At 42.1% G+C, this 20,505-nt stretch overlaps 1 protein-coding gene across 1 annotated transcript in view; it reads left to right on the forward strand.

The window, feature by feature from the left end:
- The first annotated feature begins 18,301 nt into the window (after window positions 1-18,301).
- slc45a4.L (solute carrier family 45 member 4 L homeolog) overlaps window positions 18,302-20,505 on the forward strand; it is a 63,602-nt gene continuing 61,398 nt past the window's right edge. The window contains exon 1 of the mRNA XM_018268288.2: window positions 18,302-18,529. The gene's annotated coding sequence lies outside the window, so the exon portion shown is untranslated. The remainder of the gene's footprint in view (window positions 18,530-20,505) is intronic.

A 20,505-nucleotide genomic window follows, 5' to 3' on the forward strand; every position in this document is an offset into this window, starting at 1 on the left:
GTGGCCTGAGCAGTCGCATTTAGGCAAACACCTGTTATTTATGTAGAATCGGCGAATTCGAATTTTATTCCATTCTGAAAACAGATCATCTGCCTGAAGGAACCTGAGCTGGATGGTTCCACTCACACTTGGGGCAATCTCTGCTATAAACTGTGCTAGTCCGAAGGTAGGCCTCATATATACACACACACACACACACACACACACACACACACACACACACACACACACACACACACACACACACACACACACACACACACACACACACACACACACACACACACACACACACACACACACACACACACACACACACACACACACACACACACACACACACACACACAACACACACACACACACACACACACAACACACACCCGTGTGTGTGTATATATATATATATATATATATACATACACACAATGGTGTTAACCAAAAGATTCATATATCAAGTGGAAATGAAAGCACTCGGGAGCCATCAAATTGAAGCACGTTTTACTATAGATGTCCGTACCTATTGATCTATAGTAAAAACTTGCTTCAGTTTGATGGCTCCCGTGAGTGCTTTCATTTCCCATCTAAGATATAGGTATATATAGATATATAAATATAGATATATAGATGTATATAAAATGTTTCAATGTCCTCAATATATTGATAATGGGTTGAGTGCAGAGGATGTGTGTATATGTATATGTATGTGTGTGTATATATATATATATATATGTGTGTGTGTGTCCAAGTCCATGCTAAATTATGTCTGTGCATAAAAAATATTTTGTGTGTTTGTACATAGGGGCATATCATTAAGGGAATATTGCCAAGGGCTTTAAGGCTCTGCTTTAAGGTATTATAATTTAGGAGGTACATTCTGTTACACCAAAAAACTACCAAAAAAAAGGAATTTCTAAAAAGTGTTTGGTAGTTATTTTACTTTTTTTCTTCAAATACTGTGTATTTATGTGTTTTTTTGTGCTACCCAGCCTTGACAAATCTAAATATTTGGTGCATCAGTAAGAGCCATCTGTCCTCTTCATACCCCAGAAATTGCAGGTCTGTGTAGGCTTCATTATGCAGCCACCAAACAGGTCATTTAAAAGTCACAACTGGAACTGGATTTCTTTCCTTGGACATCAGTTGACCCAGAAAGCAGGCGAGGGTCTTACAGTTTAGCACCTGAAACCTACATAGGTGTTAATGAGGGTAGAGCACTCCTAATTACTACTATTTAAAAGTCAGAAAGTGACCCTGCAGCAGCTGGTAGAATAAACTCACACAATATAAAACTGCTCTAAACTTACCAGAGGGCAGATTTAATCAGCACAGCTCCATTATTTCATTTATAGTAAAAAGGTGAATGGGTAATTATTTCCTTGCCCCCTAAGCTTGTTCATAGTCATTACAGCGAGATCCCATAAAACTATGGCAGCATAGGTATTCTCTGTACTAAGCACAATTCAGCAGGAACAGTCCCTACGTTTGCTCATAGTCTGTACAGAGAGATCCCATAAAACTATGGCAGCATAGGTATTCCCTGTACTAAGCACAATTCAGCAGGAACAGCCCCTAAGTTTGCTCATAGTCTGTACAGAGAGATCCCATAAAACTATGGCAGCATAGGTATTCCCTGTACTAAGCACAATTCAGCAGGAACAGTCCCCTAAGTTTGCTCATAGTCTGTACAGAGAGATCCCATAAAACTATGGCAGCATAGGTATTCCCTGTACTAAGCACAATTCAGCAGGAACAGTCCCTAAGTTTGCTCATAGTCTGTACAAAGAGATCCCATAAAACTATGACAGCATAGGTATTCCCCTGTACTAAGCACAATTCAGCAGGAACAGTCCCCTAAGTTTGCTCATAGTCTGTACAGAGAGAGCCCATAAAACTATGGCAGCATAGGTATTCCCTGTACTAAGCACAATTCAGCAGGAACAGTCCCCTAAGTTTGCTCATAGTCTGTACAGAGAGATCCCATAAAACTATGGCAGCATAGGTATTCCCTGTACTAAGCACAATTCAGCAGGAACAGTCCCTAAGTTTGCTCATAGTCTGTACAAAGAGATCCCATAAAACTATGACAGCATAGGTATTCCCTGTACTAAGCACAATTCAGCAGGAACAGTCCCCTAAGTTTGCTCATAGTCTGTACAGAGAGAGCCCATAAAACTATGGCAGCATAGGTATTGCCTGTACTAAGTACAATTCAGCAGGAACAGAGTTCATAGCCATAAGATAGTTGCCCCAATACTACTTTGTGCAATTGAATTTGTCCCTCAAATTAATGTAATTGTCCATGTCAGGACCATGTCTGTGTGAATTAGTTGTTGGTGTGTTTCTCTATAGGAGGGTGTAATACAGAACTCAAGGAGTATTTTTAAATGAATCTATTTATTATTCAATTCTAATGTATCCAGATGGGAAGAGATAAACTGTGCTAATCAGAGAACACTAGTAACTGGTGGTGGCTATTCAGCCTTGTGTAGGCAATTTGCCACAGTTTGTTTATACAACATTTCTGTAACTAGAATTCAAGGGCAAATATACCAACAATTAAATCTAATTCTGCTGTCTTAAAATGATTCCAGTGTTCAGCAATATCTTTGTATAAACCACATTTATATTTAAAACATGAATTTACATTTTATTTTTTTTTATTTTTTTTAGAAATGCAAGCAGAAATAGGAAATAATGATATATTTTTCCTTTAAGTGTGCGATCCAGCCAGATGTACAGCCACAAAGCCAGTTCCGCACTAATCAAGTGAAACTCCGCCTCTATATTCATATCATTTGTGCTCAACTGCACCCGTGATGTTACCCATAGCAACCGAGAAGAAATTTGTTTTGTTCAGACTAGTTGAAAGCGAAGATCTGATTGGCTGCTATGGGGAACTGCACTTCTGTAAAAAATCATTTATTAAAGGATAAGTAAACCTTAAAAATAAGTGAATGTAAAATTGATGTTGAGTGCTATTCTAAGCACTTTTGCAATGTACAATCATTATTTATTTATTTTTAATTCCAAGATATTAAGGGATACATGTGCTGTTAATATGAATAAGTTTTGTTACAACAGTGCCACCTGCTGCTCAGTTTCCCACCAGTCTGACCAGCAAGTAGTCAAGGAAGTTGTCAGGAGAAAGAAAGAGGCTGATGTTCTTCTGCTTAGGAAAGATTTGAGAAAGGTTTCTAATTCTTTTCCTGAGCAGAAGAACATCAGAGCAGCCTCTTTCTTTCTCCTGACAACTTCCTTGACTACTTGCTGGTCAGACTGGTGGGAAACTGACCAGCAGGTGGCGCTGTTGTAACACAATTCATTCATATTAACAGTACATGTATGCTTTAAAGGGATACAGTCATAGAAAAACATGTTTTTTTCAAAACACATCAGTTAATAGTGCTGCTCCAGCAGAATTCTGCACTGCAATCCAGTTCTCAAAAGAGCAAACAGATTTCTTTATATTAAATTTTGAAATCGGACATGGGGCTAGACATTTAGTGAGTTTCCCAGCTGCCCCCAGTCATGTGAATTGTGCCTGCACTTTAGGATGGAACTACTTTCTGGCAGGCTGTTATTTCTCCTACTCAATGTAACTGAATGTGTCTCAGTGGGACCTGGATTTTACGATTGAGTGTTGTTCTTAGATCTGCCAGGCAGCTGTTATCTTGTGTTAGGGAGCTGTTATCTGGTTACCTTCCCATTGTTCTTTTGTTTGGCTGCTGGGGGGGAAAGGGAGGGGGTGATATCACTCCATCTTGCAGAACAGCAGTAGAGAGTGACTCAAGTTTATCACATGACTGGGGGCAGCTGGGAAACTGACAATATGTCTAGCCCCATGTGAGATTTTAAAACTGAATATAAAAAAATCAGTTTGCTCTTTTGAGAAATGGATTTCAGTGCAGAATTCTACTGGAGCAGCACTATTAACTGATTCATTTTGGAAAAAAACATGTTTTCCCATGACAGTATTCCTTTAATATCTTGGAATTAAAAATAGATAAATAACGAATATACATTATAGAAGAGCTTAGAATAGCCCCCTCATTCATTTTACATTCACTTATTTTAAAGGTTTACTTATCCTTTAAATTTTTTAAGCTGCTATATTTTATTATTGAATGGCATTAATCTCTCTAAAGGAAACAATACCGGGTCTTGCTTTAATTTTTTTAGCCAAATATTTTGCACATTCCTGTTTCTCTATCCTATATAATAAAGTTGAAGTGTCTCTGCGTCCAGTCCCTGTGTCCGTGGGATTGCGCTACTGCACATGTGCCCCACGGACCGTCTCTGGCGATTTTTTTTTTTTAGACTAGAACAATTCTGTTTTTATAAATGTTTGACTACATATGTTCTAGCGCCCGTTAATTTAACGGTCTTAATGTCTAGTGTTTATATAAATGTAACATAAAATATATATAAAGAACTTTATTCTGCAATAAAACACCATTATATAAATAACAACCAGCCCCTGATCACGTTTGTGTGTTGACATGAGATATTAGAATATAAGTGGGAGGGCAGAACCAACATTGTGTATGTGCGGGGGGGGGGTAAATAAAAACCCCCATCAGAGGCCCATGAGTGACTTTGGGATGATCAGCGGCTCCTGCCTGACTCTGCAATGGAGGAATCCCAGGAGAACTGACGTGAGTCTGTAACACTGAATTCCATAGAACTGTTGCATTTCATAAATTATGCCAAATTTACTCTTGTACAGGTACCTGTTGTCCAGAATGCTCGGGACCTGGGATTTTCCACATAAGAGATTTTTCTGTAATTTGGATCTTCATACCTTAAATCTACTAGAAAATCATATAAACATGAAATAAAGCCAATAGGCTGGTTTTGCCTCCAATAAGGATTAATTATATCTTAGTTGGGATCAAGTACAAGGTAGAGTCCTGCGCATAACCAATTTCTAAGACCCGAAACGCAACCTGCAATATTTACCCACTTTGATCTGCAAACCCGCCAACCACCATCAAACAGGAAGTGATGTTGCTGCAAACCAGAAGTGACGTCATCAGAAGTGGGCGGGGACAGAAACACGTTTGTAAAACTGTAAAAGGAGTAAAATATAGACAATATTACAAAAGATAAAAAAATTTAGATGAGACGCGAACTGCAGACCCGCATCTATACCCGAACCTGAAAATCCTCCCCTCATTCCGCAGGGTGCGGACCCCTCTGCAGGACTCTAGTACAAGCTACTGTTTTATTATTACAGAGAATAAGGAAATCATTTTTAAACATTTGGATACAATGGAGTCTGAGAGACGGCCTTTCTGTCATTCAGAGCTTTCTGGATAACAGGTTTCCGGATAAGGATCCCACACCTTTACCAGTCAAAAGTTATAATTCACATTGTTATATTATAATTAAATGATAGACTGAACTCAAAATCACTGCATTTCATGCTTACCCAGCACTTAATTATAGGCCCATATAGGGAATTCAATGGGTTGTTCACCTTTAAATTAACATGATGTAGAAATATGAGACAATTTGCAATTGGTTTTCATTTTTTATTATTTGTGGTTCTTGCGTTATTTAGCCTTTTATTCAGCAGCTCTCCAGTTTGCAATTTCAGCCACCTGGTTGCTATGGTCCGAATTCCCCTAGCAACCATGCACTGATTTGAATAAGAGACTGGAATATGAATAGGAGAGGCCTGAATAGAAAGAGGAGTAATAAAAAGTAACAATACATTTGTAGCCTTACAGAGCATTTGTTTTTTAGATGGGGTCAGTGACCCCCATTTGAAAGCTGGAAAGAGTTCGAAGAAGATTTTGAAAACTACAAAAAATGAAGGCCATAAATACGGAGTTTTTATTGTTTCGTGTTTTTTGTACATTTCTTTTCCTCTGCAGAAATCATAACCATTATCTAGTTGCTAGGCCTTGGTTTGAGTAGCAACAGGGCAGCAGTCAGGAGCTCATGAATGGAAGATGAATGGTAAAGGGCCTGAAAAGAAATACAGAATAATAATAAAATAGTCAATCTGTTTATTTAGTTGCCTGGGGGCCTAGTGATCAGATGGCGCTTTCAGTTGCCGGCCAGAAAGAGACCGGAGCAAAAAGCTCCAAAAACCATAAAATGAGGATCAAAGGAAAAGTTGCTGAGGTCAGTCCCATGTAGAAATATTTAATCAGGTTTATTGGTGCCCGAGTGTTTTATACACAGTGACCAGTAGGTGGCGCAGTTTATGTTTGAATTGACCTTGTTGTCACATGGCAGCAATACTCTCTGCAAAGGCTTTATTATTATTATTACTGTTATTATTATGATTCTGACTATTAATATCCACAGCTATTTGATAAGCTCCAGCAAGTGCCGCGGTGCTGTACAGCACAATGGGCATCAGTCAAACCTACAGGTTATAGCACGTCGGTGAGTCGTAGTTCAACAACATCTGCAAGGCTACATGTGTGATATTCCTGTACTACACTGGCAGCTGGAGGGTGAGTCTGTACAGTTACCTGCACTTGTACCAGTAGGGGCCCCGTATGACCTTGCAGAGTGTGGGGCCCATTCCATAAGGAGCGTTGCCCGAGGCCTCGCACATCTCCCTGAAGCAGCCAATCCCGGCAAGGCACTGAGTCACTGAATGCAGGTGTCTGGCAGCCAATAGGAGCGCAGATCCAGCAGTGATAGGAACAAGAATTAGAATGTGGTGCATGCGGTGCTGCTCACATCCTACCCAGCACTTCCCACTCTCCCAGACTCTACTTAAAGGGATACTGTCATGGGAAAACATGTTTTTTTCAAAATGAATCAGTTAATAGTGCTGCTCTAGCAGAATTCTGCACTGAAATTCATTTCTCAAAAGAGCAAACAGATTTTTTTATATTTAATGTTGAAATCTGACATGGGGCTAGACATATTGTCAGTTTCCCAGCTGCCCCCAGTCATGTGACTTGTGCTCTGATAAACTTCAGTCACTCTTTACCTCTGTACTGCAAGTTGGAGTTATCACCCGTCCCCACTGTCCCCAGCAGCCAAACAACAGAACAATGGAAAGGTAACCAGACAGCAGCTCCCTAACACAAGATAACAGCTGCCTGGTAGATCTAAGAACAACACTCAATCGTAAAATCCCATGTCCCACTGAGACACATTCAGTTACATTGAGTAGGAGAAATAACAGCAGTTCCATCCTAAAGTGCTGGCACAAGTCACATGACTGGGGCAGCTGGGAAACTGACAATATGTCTAGCCCCAAAAATAAATATAAAAAAAAAAATCTGTTTGCTCTTTTGAGAAATGGATTTCAGTGCAGAATTCTGCTGGAGCAGCACTATTAACTGATGTGTTTTGAAAAAAACATGTTTTCCCATGACAGTATCCCTTTAAAGTAGGAATGCACTGAATCCAGGATTCAGTTTGGGATTCGACCAAATCCTTCTGCCCAGCCGAACTAAATCCAAATCCTAATTTGCATATGCGAAGAAGGAAATCGCGTGACTTTTTGTCACAAAACATATGGAAATTAGGATTCGGTTCGGTATTCGGCCAAATCTTTTTCAAAGGATTCGGGGGGCTCGGCTGAATCCAAAATAGTGGCTTCGGTGCATCCCTAACTTAAAGTGGTGGTTCACCTCTAAGTTAGCTTTTAGTATGTTATAGAGTGGCTGATTCTAAGCAACTTTTCAATTGGTTTTCATTATTTTATTTTTTTTATAGTTTTTGATTTTTTTGCCTTTTTCTTCTGACTCTTTCCAGCTTTCAAATGGGGGTCAATGACCCCATCTTAAAACAAATGCTCCGTAATGCTACAAATGTATTGTTATTACAACTTTTTATTACTCCTCTTTCTATTCAGGCCTCTCCTATTCATATTCCAGTCTCTTATTCAAATCAATACATTGTTGCTAGGGTTAATTGGACCTTAGCAACGAGACTGATGATATTGCAAACTGGACAGCTGCTGAATAAAAAGCTAAATAAGTCAAAAACCACAAATAATAAAACATGAAAACCAATTGCAAATTGTCTCAGAATATCCCTCTCTACATCATACTGACAGTGAAAAACCCCTTTAACCATAGTGCAGAACTGCTGTTCCTGCTTAAAGGGGTTGTTCATCTTTAAATTAACTGTTAGTATGATGTAGAGAGGGATATTCTGAGACAATTTGCAATTGGTTTTCATTGTTTATTATTTGTGGTTTTTGACTTATTTAGCTTTTTATTCAGCTGCTCTCCAGTTTGCAATTGCAGTTATCTTGTTACTAGGGTCCAAATTCCCCTAGCAACCATGCACAGATTTGAATAAGACACTGGAATATGATTAGGAGAGGCCTGAATAGAAAGAGGAGGAATAAAAAGTAGCAATAACAATACATTTGTAGCCTTACAGAGCATTTGTTTTAAGATGGGGTCAGTGACCCCCATTTGAAAGCTGGAAAGAATCAGAAGAAAATGGCAAAAATTTAAAAACTATAAATAAATAATAAAGACCAATTGAAAAGTTACTTAGAAATGGTTATTCTGTTATTTACTAAAAGTTATCTACCCCTTTAATCTCTCCCAGGGCTCAATATGGAGAGACATCTGTACAACATTAGAGTGCTGGGGGAGCTGGAGAGTGCACTGAGCTTGTGGCGCCTCGATCCTTTCAGGGGTGTCACCCATAAGGGCAATGCACTTTGCTGTAGTCACTATGTGGTGTATTGGCCCCCACATTATTCACAGTGCATTAGAATCTGCATTAGTGTGTATGTGCCTTTAAAATAATCTCAACTGCTATTTCTCCCTGTACAGGCTTTTGGAGATCATCTGCACAAGCCATTTGATTGGTCAGTTTTTTGAGGGATCCTGTTTAAAGGGAAAGTCCTGAACAGCACCACTGTCATTCCAAGCCCATTGAACCAGTGCCCAACTACACAACAGGCTGACACTATAATGAACATTGTGGTTGTTGCTGAGTCCTGGTGCAGGCTTGAAATCCGTTCCAGTCAGCAGCAGCACAAAGTATTTATACCTTCTCTTTTGGCAGAACCCGAGCAGATCCATTGCCCAGATCCAATCCCCTTCCTCACACTGTACTTGTCAGTCATGAGTCGGGCCCCGAAGCAACACGTTGTATAACCATGACGATGATTGATGTGTATGGCAGCTCCCACGTGTACATGAGTTATGTCATACAATTCCTAAAGTGCATGGAATGGCTTCTTTGTACTTTAAGAATGTACAGTATAGCATCCAGTTGCAGCCAATCAGATCACTGCTTTCATGATTCCAAATGCACTAGAGCAGTCAAAGCTGATTGGCTGTGCAGTATCAATATTATACGGTGTCTATCCATTCCCCTAGAACTGTGGCTTTAGAAACAGAATTCCTGCGTTACATGTGGGAGACGAAGAAGCGACTGACAGTCAGCGTTAGAGCTCAGGGTTCCTTATGACTCACCGGAGTTTCTGGTTTGGTGAGTTGCACATTTGTCACTTCCTGCTGCTGATTTACAGGAGAACTAAACCCTAAAAAATGTGGCTATAAAATACCATATTTCATTTAGTGAACTTATTGCACGAGGCTAAAGTTTGAGCTTGTCAATAGCAGCAATGATCCAGGACTTCAAACTTGTCACAGGGGGTCACCATCTTGGAAAGTGTCTGTGACACTCACATGCTCAGTGGGCTCTGATTGGCTGTTGAGAAGCTAAGCTTAGGGCTCGTCACTAATTATCCAGCAGAAAACGAGCTTCCCTGGCTGTAATATAAGCTGATGCTACAGGTTTGCTGATTATTCAATTCTGATGCTAATTGCACTGGTTTCTGTGCTGCCATGTAGTAATTATGTGTATTAATTACTAATCAGCCTTATATTGTGACATTTCTATTCTATGTGTACTGTATATTGTGAGTGGGTCCCTAAGCTCAGTAAGTGACAGCAGCACAGAGCATGTGAATCAGTGAATAAGCAGAAAAGAAGATGGGGAGCTACTGGGGCATCTTTGGAGACACAGATCTTTACTGCTAAAGGGCTGTGGTTGCCTTGGGCTGGTACAGAAGCACAAAACATCATGTACAACATTTCTAGTTACTTCTTTAGTTAGGCTTTAGTTCTCATTTAAAGGAGAAGGAAAGGCTAAAAGTAAGTAAGCTTTATCAGAAAGGTCTATATAAATACACCAGTAAACCCTCAAAGTAATGCTGCTCTGAGTCCTCTGTCAAAAGAAGCACCACATTTCTTTCCTTCTATTGTGTACTCATGGGCTTCTGTATCAGACTTCCTGTTTTCAGCTTAAACCTCCAGGGCTTGGGCTTGAGCATGCTCAGTTTGCTCCGCTCTCCGTCCCTGCTGTAATCTGAGCCCAGAGCTATAAGTGAGCAGGGAGAGACTCAGGCAGGAAGTGATGTCACACCAAGCTAATACTGCAGCTGCTATCCTATTGAGAGCTTTTTACTCGGGTATGGTAAAACATTCTGCAGAATAAATATAGTGTTATAGCTTGCACTATTGTGGCTAATCTATTGGCAATAGCTTTCCTTCTCCTTTAATAAATCTGCCCCTTAGTACTGAATGTTATAGGTGATATAGACTGTAGCAGAAATACCAATGGGCTGATGGGAACTGTCCCCATCTCCAGCGTAATCCAATTGGTTGAGCCTTTATTTTATTTTCCTGGACTTGAATTCTTTGTGCTGCTGACTGCAAAGAATTTCAAGCCTGTATAAACCACATCATTCGTTATACTCTCAGGCTGATGTGTAGTAGATGGGCACTGGTTTGATGGACTCGGAGCAGTAATGGCCTCGCACACACCTGCATGCTGCTGACTGCACAGCTATACACAATCCATCAGGTCCTGAAATGTATCTCCAAAAATAGTGGGTATGGCCATAGCAGGGAGTCTGTTTGTTACACTACAACTCCCAGCAGCCCCTGAGTGCAGCAAAAGCCTTTCCCTACACCACAGCCACGAGATAATGGCCAGTACTAAAATAAAAGATTATCTATTGCTATTTCCAGAAAAGTCCTAATCCCCATTAGACGTCAGCGAGTCTCATTCATCACTCCCTGCGTCTCTCTCTAATCTGGGCCGGCCCTGGGCAGTGCAGGGAGGGGCTAACAGGGGATGCTGGGATTTGTAGTTTCCCAAAACCACGGAGAATCCCCGTCGCCCTGATGAGTAACACATAGCAACCAGTCAGCAGTTGGTTAAAGAGGATGGTCGCCTTCCAACACTTTTTCCAGTTCAGTTGGTTTCAGATTGTTCCCCAGAAATAAAGACTTTTTACAATTTTTATTCCATTTTTCTAATATTGAAGTGTAAGTCTTATTTTTCACCTTCTAAAGCAGCTCTGGGGGGGTCGCCGACCCTGTAAACTGATCTAAATTTATACATTTAGGGGCAGATATAGCAAAGGTCGAGGTGAATTTTCGAATGAAAAAAATTTGAATTTCGAGCTTTTTTTGTGTACTTCAACTAGGGAATAGTCCAAATTCGATTCAAATTTGAAAAAAATTAAAATATTGAAATTTATCATTAAAAATTCGACTTCGACCATTTACCATCTAAAACCTGACAAATTGCTGTTTTAGCCTATGGGGGACCTCCTAGAACCTATTTGGAGAACTTTAAAAAATATGATTTTTTTTGAGAAAAACTTAGAAATGCGCTATTACTTTGATTCTTACGATTCGAATTCGGGCAAATATGGACCTATTCGATCAAAAACTGAGCTATTCGACCAAAAAAAAAAACTTGAGACTTGATTTCGGCTGGTCTTTTTGAATTCGAATTCTGAAGTTTTTTCAATTCGAAATTCGATCCTTGATAAATATGCCCCTTATCTTTGTCCCTGCTGAGCAGAATCCCTGGGTTTCATTACAGGCAGCTGTTAGAATTGATACAATAGTTACTAATACTCCAGAGATGCTGCTGAGAAATGGATCAACTCAATGTAGCAAAATTGTAAGGGGCAAATTTACTAAAGGGCGAAGTGACTAAATAGGGTGAAAATTCGCCAGCGTGACGTCATTTCGTTACTTCGCCGATTTACTAATGGTCGCTGGCGTAACTTCACTAGCGAAGGAGATAGACTCTAGTGGTACTTCGCTCCCTAACGCCTGGCAAATTTGCGCTCTGGCGAATGGACGTAACTACACAAATTCACTAAGATGCAGATTTTACTGACCGTTACCTCTTGCGCCAGACTTGCCTTCACCACCTCAGACCAGGAGAAGTGCAACAGAGTAGATAGGACTTCCTCAAAAAATAGTTAAAAATTTTTCCAAGTCCCAAAAAACGCTGGTGATAGGCTGCAAAAGAGAGTAAATTTTTTCTGGATTAAATTTTTTCTGGGGTAACCAGCCTCCCCCCCTACATTTCCTAACATATAGAACATAGACTATATGTGTAGGGCAATATAACAACTCTATTTTATTTTATTAAGGTTCCCTGGGCTTGTGTAGTGTAATGTATTTGCTGCAACATATACGTCCATTCAACTTTAACTTCCCGCTGTATGCGAATTAGCCAACACTAGTGCAACTTCGCTTCACTTGCCGTAGTAATGATAACGCAACTTCGCCAGTGTTCGGCGCCCTGGACACAACTTCGGATTTTAGTGAATTAGCGATGTCCTGGCGAATCTACGCCTGGCAAAGTGTTTCGCTGTGTGCGAAGCCGTCGCTGGCGAATTTTCAGAGGTTAGTGAATTTGCCCCTAACTGTTCAGAATCTGCACCTGAATTACTGAGCTGTCAGACTCAAACACCAGAGACACCAACATTCAACTTTACACTTAGATTTTGGAAAAACAGTAAAAAATAAACGATGGAAAGTAATTGAAAAAAGTCTTTATTTCTGGAGAACAATCTGAAAACGTGTTTGGAAGGTGCACATCCCCTTTAATACCCCCTAGGACAGGCAGAATGATGGAAGGAAACATCTGATTGGTTGTACAGGGGTCTACACTGGCCGTGTTTCTCCGTAACTGCAATATATATATATATATATTTGTGTATTATACAGTTATCAGTAATATTGTGAGTCCCAGTTACTGGCCGGGCCTTGTGCACAATAAGTAGCAGATCAGCTCCCAGGCACTTAGCTCCTTTGTGTGGATTTCCTCTCCCCCTACAATTAGTCGCATTGAGTGAGCAGTGCACAACTCCCTGACCCTCCCGTAATACTGACCTACCAAATGTCAGCACATTCCCATGGATCTATTGTCGTTTACTTTCCCTCCTTCTCATTCAGAGTTACATAGAAAGAGGGGGGCCCTCCTGACTCTCCTTCTCCCCACTCCAAAAATGCCACCAGCCCTCTTCAAAGATGCCCCAGTAGCTCCCCATCTTCCTTTCTGCTGATTCACTGCACATGCTCTGTGTTGCTGTCACTTACTGAGCTTAGGGACCCACTCACAATATACAGTATATCTCATATAATATATTAGTTCTTAATTCAGATTCACATTACATGGCAGCATAGAAATCAGTGCAGTCTGCATCAGAGTCTAGCGGTGAATCCTGCATGTGGTGGTCAGCAGCCAATTAGGGTCTGTATCTGGGAGGAGCCAAATATAGATGATCGCAATAGCCCCTCCCACTCACTTGTGGATTGGCTGGGGCGAGTATAAAAGGCAGCAGCAAGAGTGGCTATTGCCATTACTACTGATGGGGTCAACCGAATGTAAGATTTACAGTTGTTCTATATTCTTTATTTTATAAATACAATTTATGGAGTGTTGCAGTGACTTCAGTTTAAGTGAAGGATTAAGTTCAAGCTCCGAGGTCTGGTTGTTAAAGGCAAAGCTTAAGAGAATTCATGGCCATTGGCTGAGATGGTAACAGGTGGGTGTGGTTATTGCTCATGAATTTGGTTATAAATGTTTAAGTTGGTGACAGTTTTGCTCGGCAACATTGTTACTATTGCTAAGCTGCTTGTAATAAAGTCGCTGGGGACTATTTTATCCAATGAAGTCTCGTGTGTTTTATTGGGCAAAACAAGGTGCTGTTTATTATCCCAATGATTCATAATCAGCGCTGTAGCATCAGTTCCTATAACACATGTGACCTCACTTTGATGATTTCCCATGATCCCTAAGTTTAGCTTCTCCGCAGGAGCAGCCCAGAGCCCACTGAGCATGTGCAGAGCCACTGACTCACAAGAGATGCCGAGCAAGATGGGGAGCTGCTGGGAGCATTATTGTTATAAAGCTGCTGAACCTCTGGGCTGGTACAGTATGTCCAGTATATAAAATAAAGCATTTCGAGCCATTAAAAAGCTTTATTTCTCCTTTAAGTGGAAATGTCCAACTTGAAGCCCTTTCAGCAGATTTTGATTTGGGGAAGAGGCAGGGATATTAAAGAGATCAATGTTTTGTGCCATACAGTAAATTGTGTGTAAATGGTCACAACTTGTACCTGCAAAGTAATGGAGGAGGGTCATTACATACCTGCAACCCCCCCCCCACTCCTACTTATGATTCCACCTCTGTTGGGCCCTCACTTCCACTGGACCCCAAACCCCACCACAAATATCCCTCAAATAATTGCCTAGGTAACAGATAATCAAATAACGTGACCTATTATTCTGAGACTGGGACGGTGACCAATCACAATGAGGATCTTGTGTCACATGGTGCTACTCCAAGCCCTCCCTGAAGAATTTACATACAGCCGAACTACTACTATTGCTCCTACTAACCCTTCCCATGGGAAACACTACCTCCTCTCAGTCCATTCTCCCCTCCTCTCTAACAGAATAATAATAAGCTCCAGCCACTGCACAATCTGCCCCACTTGAGGGGTATGGGGGCAAATAATTCAATGTCAGCAAGTGATGAATTTATTATAAGGACTTTATCATCTTCTGGCATTAAACTGTCATCCATGACATCACACATCACCCTCTAGTGTTACACTGTCACCCATGACATCACACATCACCCTCTAGTGTTACACTGTCACCCATGACATCACACATCACCCTCTAGTGTTACACTGTCATCCATGACATCACACATCATCCTCTAGTGTTACAGTGTCACCCATGACATCACACATCCTCCTCTAGTGTTACACTGTCATCCATGACATCACACATCACCCTCTAGTGTTACACTGTCACCCATGACATCACACATCACCCTCTGTCACCCATGACATCACACATCAACAACATGCTGTCAGCATTTGTGACTCCCGCTCATTGTATCTCACAGAGGTGCTCAGATGAGCAGATCAATGTCAGCAGCCAGTGATAGGAAAGTATAATTGGCAGGTGCAGGTGTCCATGAGTTTGGGTTTACGGAGGATGGAGGAAGCTGCTGCTCTTATGTTTATGTTACTGGCCCCGTGTGTTTGAATTTTCAGTTAAGTGAAAGGAAAATGTTAGTGTTTCCTTCTCTTCCTACTTGGGGATCTTGAAAAAGTGAGGCCTAGTTAGGAAGGAAGGGCAGCTGTGAAAAAGCAAAACATGTTTCCAGCAACTAATTAGTCTTGTCTGTATAATGATCCAGCAAACTGCCGACACCAGCAATATTTATTAGTCACTTCCCCCAGCGCAATACAGTACTGTAGCACTGCTGCACCACCTATACACAGCTGCATGCTGATCCCTACTGTAAGCAGCAGTCCTGTCATGCTTTATGGCAGCTGAGATTCTAGCTATCTGTATAACAGAACATTCTGTCCCAGTGGCTGCACAGATCCTATCTGATCCCCATTGGAAGCAGCAGTCCTGTCCTGCTTTATGGCAGCTGAGATTCTAGCTATCTGTATAACAGAACATTCTGTCCCAGTGGCTGCACAGATCCTATCTGATCCCCATTGTAAGCAGCAGTCCTGTCCTGCTTTATGGCAGCTGAGATTCTAGCTATCTGTATAACAGAACATTCTGTCCCAGTGGCTGCACAGATTCTATCTGATCCCCATTGTAAGCAGCAGTCCTGTCCTGCTTTATGGCAGCTGAGATTCTAGCTATCCCTCTATCCTCAGTTTTTAAGGTATGTGGGTGGATGGAGGAGCTTGAAGGGGGAGGGGGGGTTACTGGGCTGGGGGTCCCTCAGGTTGCAGTCCTGGTGGACCCTGGACACCCCAGTATAACACTAAAACTACAACCCCAAGCACCAAGATTATTATTATTAAGGGCTCTTACAGACGAGTGTTTTTACCTGCGCTCCCCTGTCCCATTGGAAAAAATGTAATGCGTCTATTCCTGCGCTTCCCTGCAGCTGAACGCAGAAAAACGGAACGCAGGGGAGCGCAGGTAAAAACGCTCGTCTGTAAGAGCCCTAACAGCCAAGACTTTTTCAACGGTGCCTCGCTAAAAAATACCCCTAACTGATGTGCCCCTTAAGTTAAAGCTGACACAGCACTATATGGAGTTATGAGGGACCTTTGAGTCCAGTTACTCATGGCAACCAATCAACAGATAGCTTTTACCTGCCTAATGCACTCTAATTAACACTCTAATTAACACATCTGATTAACAAAATTAAATGTTGTTCAATTACAACACCAACAGGAAACAGCAGTTCCTAAACAGCTGAGAGTTGGACATCCCAATTGTGTGTAATGATACAGTATATAATAATAACTGTTACCCAATAAAATACGTCTTTTATACGTTTATCTTTTGTGCCCCCCACAAGGGGCCACTTGTGATGCTGAGCTCAATAAAGGGCCAAATTTCATAATCTCTTCAAGGGTCTTGGGACAACAGTTTCAACTCAAGGGTCACTGGGCTTTAGCTCGGCAATTGGGGATCAATCTGATACTGGAGGGTGTGTGGGAGTTAACGTGTTAATATAAGAACCTCCTTAATACAAATCATCATAAAAGACTTTCATTTCTCTCCAGTGCTGAAGCCTCGCTGGTTACATGATTGCTCCGATTATTCTATTGAATCCACTTTATTTCATGTAACCGATTATCTTAAAAGAGAAAAACAGCCAATGAGAGTGGGGAGAGCTCCCGGGGGAACAACACTAAAGCCACAATGTGTGCCACTTGAGAAGATTCTTTTGCTGTTTTATTTTAAAGAGATACAAACCATCCCAAATCCTTATACAGGTACAGCCAGCCCACCTGTGCCTAGTGGCCACTCACAATGGGACTACTGTAAATGATAAGGATATTAGAAGTCACGGAGGGGTTGTTCTGTGACCATATAAAGGCACAAGGCTGCAGGCTGAGTTATACAGGGAACTCTGAGTATCACTCATGTATTATAAGGGATAATGTACCCCCTACTGTAAATGATAAGGATATTAGAAGTCACTGAGGGGTTGTTCTGTGACCATATAAAGGCACAAGGCTGCAGGCTGAGTTATACAGGGAACTCTGAGTATCACTCATGTATTATAAGGGATAATGTACCCCCTACTGTAAATGATAAGGATATTAGAAGTCACTGAGGGGTTGTTCTGTGACCATATAAAGGCACAAGGCTGCAGGCTGAGTTATACAGGGAACTCTGAGTATCACTCATGTATTATAAGGGATAATGTACCCCCTACTGTAAATGATAAGGATATTAGAAGTCACTGAGGGGTTGTTCTGTGACCATATAAAGGCACAAGGCTGCAGGCTGAGTTATACAGGGAACTCTGAGTATCACTCATGTATTATAAGGGATAATGTACCCCTACTGTAAATGATAAGGATATTAGAAGTCACTGAGGGGTTGTTCTGTGACCATACAATTGAGCTGACAGTATACTGTATATAATAAATAAATAAAAGTAACAGCTGACAGGGAGCCAATAGGGTGATAAGCTAAAGTTCCGTATTTTTTGAAAAGCCTTATTGCTGGTCACATGACACAAGAAGTAACAGATCAGTGACAGGACAGAGCCACTGGGGTCACAATGAAGAATCACAAGGTGCAGGGTCCCTTTAAGAGCTCTCTGAGGCACATCCACCTGCCATTACCCGAGCTCCGCCCCTAACTACATTGAGCTCCTCCCCAGCCCCTCGCTTATCTGTAGCCACGCCTCTCTCGCATATTCATGAAAACGTCATCGAAACGCTGAAGAGTCGTTCCCAAAAGGGGAGGGGGACTTTCACGTTCCCCTCACTGTTCCACCGTTTGTTGGAGTCTCCGCCCCTCCTCTCCAGTTTCTATGCAGAATACTACTTCAGCTGCTATTGGTGCCTTCTGGGAGTGGGCGGGGTCTGTCATGCTGTCTCTTTTTTTTTTTCTGCCTTTTTTATTGCTGTTTGGTCGTTGCGCTCCACCCCCTTCTCTCAAGCCTCCGGCTGTGGGTGTGGTTTTATTGATTAAGCTCCTCCCCGCCTCTTCCCCTTCACAGTGTCTACAGCATGACTCCGCCTCTCCCTCCGCCTCTCAGGAGGCACTTGTCATCCAGCAGATGGGAGGGGGAACCGGAGCTGCACAACAAGAGGCCGGACAGCACCGACACAGCGACTCACTATATAACGGGAAGAGACGAGGCGCTCGGATAAAGGTTCTTTATTCCCACAGGGATGTCGCTCACTCCCGGCCTGTGACCCCGCCCCCAGCAGCCCGACCACTGACCATTCCCGCAGAGAGGAGCCCAGGTAGGAGATTTGCCTTCTGCCCCTTCCCCCAGTCATTTCTTCCCCGGGGTCAGTGAGTCCCAGAGATTCCCCCGTGACACTGCCCTACAGGTGCCCCCGGGGGGAGGGGCTTTATTATCTATGGGGAGCACTGGCAATGTCTTCTTACTGGTCTGTTCGACTCACTGGCACTGCCCCTTATACTGTCCCCATATAGTGTCCCTTATACTGTCCCTTATACTGCCCCTTATACTGCCCCTTATACTGTCCCCTATACTGTCCCCATATAGTGTCCCTTATACTGCCCCTTATACTGCCCCTTATACTGTCCCCTATACTGTCCCCATATAGTGTCCCTTATACTGTCCCTTATACTGCCCCTTATACTGCCCCTTATACTGTCCCCTATACTGCCCCTTATACTGCCCCTTTTATTGCTCTTATACTGCCCCTTATACTGCCCCTTATACTGCCCCTTATACTGCCTCTTAAACTGCCCCTTATACTGCTCTTATACTGCCCCTTATACTGCTCTTATACTGCCCCTTATACTGCTCTTATACTGCCCCTTATACTGCTCTTATACTGCCCCTTATACTGCTCTTATACTGCCTCTTATACTGCCTCTTATACTGCCTCTTATACTGCCCCTTATACTGCCTCTTATACTGCCTCTTATACTGCCTCTTATACTGCCCCTTATACTGCCTCTTATACTGTCCCTTATACTGCCCCTTATACTGCCCCTTATACTGCCCCTTATACTGCCCCTTATACTGCCCCTTATACTGCTCTTATACTGCCTCTTATACTGCTCTTATACTGCCCCTTATACTGCTCTTATACTGCCTCTTATACTGCCCCTTATATTGCTCTTATACTGCCCCTTATACTGCCTCTTATACTGCTCTTATACTGCCCCTTATACTGCTCTTATACTGCCCCTTATACTGCTCTTATACTGCCCCTTATACTGCCACTTAAACTGCCCCTTATACTGCCCCTTATACTGCTCTTATACTGCCCCTTATACTGCTCTTATACTGCCCCTTATACTGCTCTTATACTGCCCCTTATACTGCTCTTATACTGCCCCTTATACTGCTCTTATACTGCCTCTGATACTGCCTCTGATACTGCCCCTTATACTGCCCCTTATATTGCTCTTATACTGCCTCTTATACTGCCTCTTATACTGCCCCTTATACTGCCCCTTATACTGCCCCTTATACTGCCTCTTATACTGCTCTTATACTGCCCCTTATACTGCTCTTATACTGCCCCTTATACTGCCTCTTATATTGCTCTTATACTGCCCCTTATACTGCTCTTATACTGCCCCTCATATTGCTCTTATACTGCCCCTTATACTGCTCTTATACTGCCCCCTATACTGCCCCTAATACTGGAGATATTCTAGGGAGTAACAATAAGCAATTATTGGGCACTGACCTTACATTGTCTGACTAAGGGCATAAACCATATTGTACAAACCAAGTCATTGGGCAATACCAATCATATAACCCTGCAGGTGCCCAACAGATTGGCATCTTTATTGGGAAACAGCCACAGATAGGGTAGTGCCATTATATTGCCCATCATTTACGGGAAATAGCCAATCACTGGGCACTTAAATTCTACTGCCAAACAGGTGCCCAGGGCTGTACCATAACTATCGGTGAATAGGCAATGGGGCACTGCGATTCATTGGAAATCGCCAGTTGCGGGGCAGTGCCATTATATTGCCTCTCAGGTGCCCACATTGATATCACTATTATTATTTGGGAATAGCAAAGCACTGTGCATTGGCATTATATTGCCCAGCAGGGGCATTTTATTGGGAATAGCTTCCAGTACAGGTGTTCATAAAACGCTTGCACCAAGAGCTTGCAATCTGAGTCCTGTGTTTTCTTGATCCAGGCAAGGCTGGTTACTGTAGCTGTTGCAGTACTAAAACTCCCATCATTCCCTTCCAAACTTTGCTGCATGGGGAATGA

The sequence above is a fragment of the Xenopus laevis genome, chromosome 6L (genome assembly GCF_017654675.1).
Source record: "Xenopus laevis strain J_2021 chromosome 6L, Xenopus_laevis_v10.1, whole genome shotgun sequence".
Lineage (NCBI taxonomy): Eukaryota > Metazoa > Chordata > Amphibia > Anura > Pipidae > Xenopus > Xenopus laevis.